General features: G+C 31.8%; 1 pseudogene; it reads left to right on the forward strand.

The window, feature by feature from the left end:
- The first annotated feature begins 1,015 nt into the window (after positions 1-1,015).
- Positions 1,016-4,551, forward strand: LOC113784237 (uncharacterized; annotated as a pseudogene).
- Positions 4,552-5,463: the final 912 nt, after the last annotated feature.

Consider the following 5,463-nt stretch of genomic DNA (forward strand, 5'->3'; position numbering starts at 1 on the left):
AGTTTAGAGACCTTAGTTTAGTTTGTGAAGTGACACCAGAAAGTATTAAATTGGGAATGTTGAAGGTAACTAGTGGACTATTGGAAGAGATTGAAAAGAGTCATAAGTTGGATTTGTATCTTTTAGATAAGTTACAGTCGATTGACCAAGGGAGAGAACCTGACTTTAAAATAGGTGTGGATGGAATTTTGAGATTTAAGGAGAGGATTTGTGTTCCCGATGTAGAGGAGTTAAGAAAGATGATCTTAGAGGACATAGGAGTTGTCTAAGTATTCACCCTGGAGCCACAAAGATGTATAAGGACCTCAAGAAGATATTTTGGTGGCCTAAAATGAAAAGAGATGTTGCTGAATTTGTGTATGCTTGTTTGACTTGCCAAAAATCTAAGGTAGAACATCAAAAACCTTCAGGTTTGATGCAACCTTTGAGCATTCCCGAATGGAAGTGGGATAGCATCTCTATGGACTTTGTGGTAGGCTTACCTCGAACTCCAAAAAGGTACAATAGCATTTGGGTCATTGTGGATAGATTAACTAAGTCTGCTCACTTTATTCCGATAAACATAACTTATTCTATGGAAAGGTTAGCTGAAATATATATAAAGGAAATTGTGAAGTTGCATGGAATCCCATCAAGTATAGTCTCGGACAGAGACCCTAGGTTTACCTCTAAGTTTTGGCAAGGTTTACAAAGCGCTTTAGGTACGAACCTTAGGATGAGTTCAGCCTACCACCCACAAACAGATGGTCAGACTGAGCGAACCAATCAATCCCTAGAAGACTTGTTGAGAGCTTGTGTGTTGGAACAAAATGGAAAATGGGATAGCTTTTTGCCACTTATAGAGTTTACCTATAACAATAGTTTCCACTCTAGCATTGGAATGGCCCCTTTTGAGGCGTTGTATGGGAGAAGATGTAGGACCCCTCTATGTTGGTTTGAGACGGGTGATAACCTTGTGTTAGGAACTGAGATTGTTCAACAAACTACTGATAAAGTGAAAATGATTCAGGAAAAGATGAGAGCCTCTTAGAGTAGGCAAAAGAGTTACCATGATAAAAGAAGGAAAAACCTCGAATTTCAAGAAGGTGATCATGTATTTCTGAGAGTTACTCCAACAACTGGGGTTGGTCGGGCATTAAAAATGCGAAAGCTTACTCATCGGTTTATAGGACCTTACCAGATTCTTAAGCGTGTCGGTAACGTGGCATATCAGATCGCGTTACCTCCTTCTCTCACTAATCTTCACAGTGTCTTTCATGTGTCTCAACTTCGCAAGTACATTTTCGATCCTTCACATGTGATTGAGTCAGACAAGGTCCAAATAAAAGAGAATTTAACTTTTGAGACCTTACCGCTACGGATCGAGGACCAAAAGACCAAAGAATTAAGAGGTAAGACGATTTCATTGGTTAAGGTTGTCTGGGGAGGTGCTACTGGCGAAAGTGCTACGTGGGAGGTCGAAAGCCAGGTGCACGATTCTTATCCAGAACTGTTCTTGTCAGGTAAATTTCGAGGACGAAATTTCTTCAACAGGGGGAGAAATGTAACACCCCAATTTCTCATTACCTTATTTTAAATAGTGTAATGATGCGATACTATTTTTTATATGAGTGTTAATATGTGTTCTTTGATAATTATTTTAAGATAGTGAATTTGATGATTATTTTAGGAGTGAATTTGATAATTATTTTAATATAGTGAATTTGATGATTATTTTAGGAGCGAATTTGATAATTATTTTAGGATAGTGAATTTGATAATTATTTTAGGATTGTGAAATTGATAATTATTTTAAGATAGTGAATTTGATAATTATTTTATGAGTGAATTCGATAATTATCTTAAAAGTGAATTTGATAATTATTTTAAGATTGTGAATTTGATATATATATATATATCTTTTGATATGTACCATGTTCTCGAAAGCAATACGGCCTAGTATCAAAATAATACTTAAAGTAATAATAATTAATTAATAAGATGTGGATGGTAATAGTGAGGACTAAAATATAATTTAGCAACTTGTAGAATTGTCGTGAATTTGTTTATATTAAGATTGCCTGTTGCCTGATTTTATGAAATCTTATGTTGATTGTTAATGTATGAATGATTTGAACTTGAATGTTTTGTTACTTGATTGAATTTATGATATTACTAGAATGTATCACCGATTGAATTCCTTATTATGTGATTGATGAAATTGGATTGTGTATTGTGAGTAGTGTAAACCAAATATTGTGATTTTATTGTGATTGACTGATAAAGATATATGATGACGAATATCGTGAAGTCAAACTGAAACTTAGTGAGTAGTGATGATCGAGTAAGTCTGAGATATGTGTTGTAGATTTGGAGTTAGGATTGTTTTGTCATCATATAGGGAGGGTCTGACAAACCTAGTGATTCGGGGAAGTACAACTGAATGAGCCTGATCGTGGAGGGCTACAGTCGAACTGTAAGGTAAGACTGATAGACCTTGGGGGTACACCTAGTGGGGAATTCCTAAGTGGATTAGTGGGTTATTCCCTAAGGCCGGGAACTACCGTGCAACACAAGAGTACCCCGACCGTCGCGTATATGTGTCTCGGGTTGAGTTGAGGGGATCTATGAGGACTTGGCCATTCATGAATTGTCCGTCCACTCTTGTAGTGGCATAGTATCAGGCCTCCTAACCAAGTACTTCAGAGTAGAATGGTACCAAATGATGAAGTATAGAGTATAGGACATGCATAGCATTTCATTATTTTGATTGTCTTATTATGAATGAATTTGATAAGTCGTTGATATTATACACTTGACTGTTTTGAGATTGTGATAATTTGATTGTTTGCGTGTTACCGTCGTGTATTTTATGCTGTTACATAATTTCGATACTCACCCCTCGTTGTTTGTGTTTGGCGTTTGCGACGGACGCAGACGAGTTGTAAGTTGCAGGTGATGACTAATACCATCAAGAGAGGCGGAAGCCACCATGCCTTGGAGACCTTCCTTATTATGCATTGTGTTGATGTTATTTTGAGTATTTTATTTTGGGAATTCCCGCTCTGATAGTGACATCGGGTTGAGACTATATTTGCACCGAATTTAAAACATAAGTATGTGTACTTCAAAAAGGATTGTGTTGTTTGATACTATGATCTCGAATTCATTATGTTTGATGGAAATTTTGGATCTATGTGACATGCTTATGATTATGTGATACTCTTTATCTTAATAAAAAAAATATTTATTTGTAACAGTGAAAAATTTATTTTATTTTATTAATAATTTAAATCCTTTTCACACATGGGTAAAGCCCATTAGTCTACTTTTATGTTTCACTGTTACAATTTTTATTTTATTTTTTTAAAATAACAATTTAATTAATAAAACATTATTAATATTTCAAAAGTAATAATTTATAAAATAAAATAATTAATCTTTTAAAATAGATTTGTAACCAAAACTCTCATATTCAAATTAATCACTATAATTATACTTATTTTTCAAAATACTTATATTAAATTACTACCATCGTTAGAAATATTTGAAATTGTAAAATAAATAAATATAATATCAATATTTTATATTAATTACTAATTCAAAATAAATAATTATAAAATCACAATGCCATAACAAGTATATAAAAATTAAGGAAATCAAATACAATATTACTACTATCTCTAGATAATTATTTATAAAATAAATAACTAAAAATAGAAAATAGTTATAAATAATTGGAATATAACTACGTACACACTTAACATCGATCAAATGCATTGTAAAATATCACATTAATTGCGTACGTGCATATACGTGTAAAATCACCAAAAATCTTATTCTTTAAAATATTTTAATAGAATATTATTTAAAAAAAATATATAAAATATAATATTTTTTATTTAGATTAGTCATTTAGTCCAATTTGTATAAAAGTAGCACATCATCTAATGCACCCTTATAACGAAAACTAATCACAAAATTTATCAACATGTATTCTAAAATAATTTTAAAACCAAATTAATTATTTAAAATAATATTTCATTAATAAAATAGTTTATTACAAAATTAGGGGTGTTACATAGACCGTTGGTTGGATGGTACAAAATAGATAATTTTGGTTGTGTAATAACGCACTTATTTAAAAACTTAGAAAAATAAGAGATTTTAAATATTAACATGATTAATTCAGGACAAAGATATTTTAATAAGAATAGGAAGGGATAGAAGCAATAAATAAGTAATTCCCAAGGGTCAAAATGGGGAATTTCTTCCATTTTCCCCCTAATCAAATCCAGACATCCTCTAATCAGAATTCCTCTGATTAGAATTCCTCCGATATTACATTCCTCTTATCATATTACATTTGATCTAGATTTACCCTAAATTTGAATTCCTCTAATCAGATTATATCTGACCCAAACTCACTCCAACTAGACTTTATCTAGCTAGACTTCCCCTAATTTGAACTTCCTTAATCTCTACTTCTCTAATCAAACTTCCTCAGTTAAAAGTTTTCCTTATGATCAAACCTTGGCAGATTTTCACTTCCAAGTTCCACCTCCAGCTTAAAATTATCTAATATAATTAGAGGATGAATCTGGTACTCACTGAATCTAGCAAATTGTAGCAGATAAAACGGCCTGAGGCATGAATTCAGACATCAAACGATAAGATTCTATAGTTATGTGTGTTGAAGTTGAAATTCATTTTATTTTTTAGTACAACAGAGGATGTTTTGCAAACTCTGTACCATTTAATTACAATGACATTTCAATGCTCGTACTTTTGAAAACTTATATGATTGCCTCTAAAATTTATAAATGTATGAATTAGTACCATTTTCTAGATACATGGTTATGATTATTATCGTCTATGTACTTGTTAATTGTTTTTTTAGTCATTACCGTTCTCCCAAATTTTAAAATAATGTAAAAAACTTATACTTTAGTTGAAATATTTAACTAAAATTACACTATAATAAACCTCTCAAGTTTTCTCCTTAAGCCCTAGTCCAACTGGCGAATGCCGATATTGTAAGGTTGAACGTCTTGTCTCGAGTTTAAATCCGAGACTTAATAATTTTGTGAGTTAATTATGGTATAATTTACCATTTCTTCTAAAATAAAATAAAAATCTCTCATGTTTTGGTTTTAATTGCAGTAAAGGATACCAAAATGCTTAATACACTTTTAAAACATAAATTGTAAATTTGTGAAATTTATTAACTATATTTTGATATGCTTTTACATTAAATATAGAGCAACTATCGTATTTTTGTTCTAGGTTTGACAATCATATGCGCAAATACAACAATATGGAGTAAAACGGTTTGCACTAACACAATGTCCAAAACCATTTTTATTCGGATATTTTAAACGCATGTCTTTCTGCATGTTGCGAGTAAACATAAGTTTTTTTAGATGAGTTCAATACATCTTTTTTGTTGTCCATTCGCACCACTAGTCATAACTGTAACAGTTA

The sequence above is a fragment of the Cicer arietinum genome, chromosome 3, assembly GCF_000331145.2.
Source record: "Cicer arietinum cultivar CDC Frontier isolate Library 1 chromosome 3, Cicar.CDCFrontier_v2.0, whole genome shotgun sequence".
Taxonomy (NCBI): Eukaryota; Viridiplantae; Streptophyta; class Magnoliopsida; order Fabales; family Fabaceae; genus Cicer; species Cicer arietinum.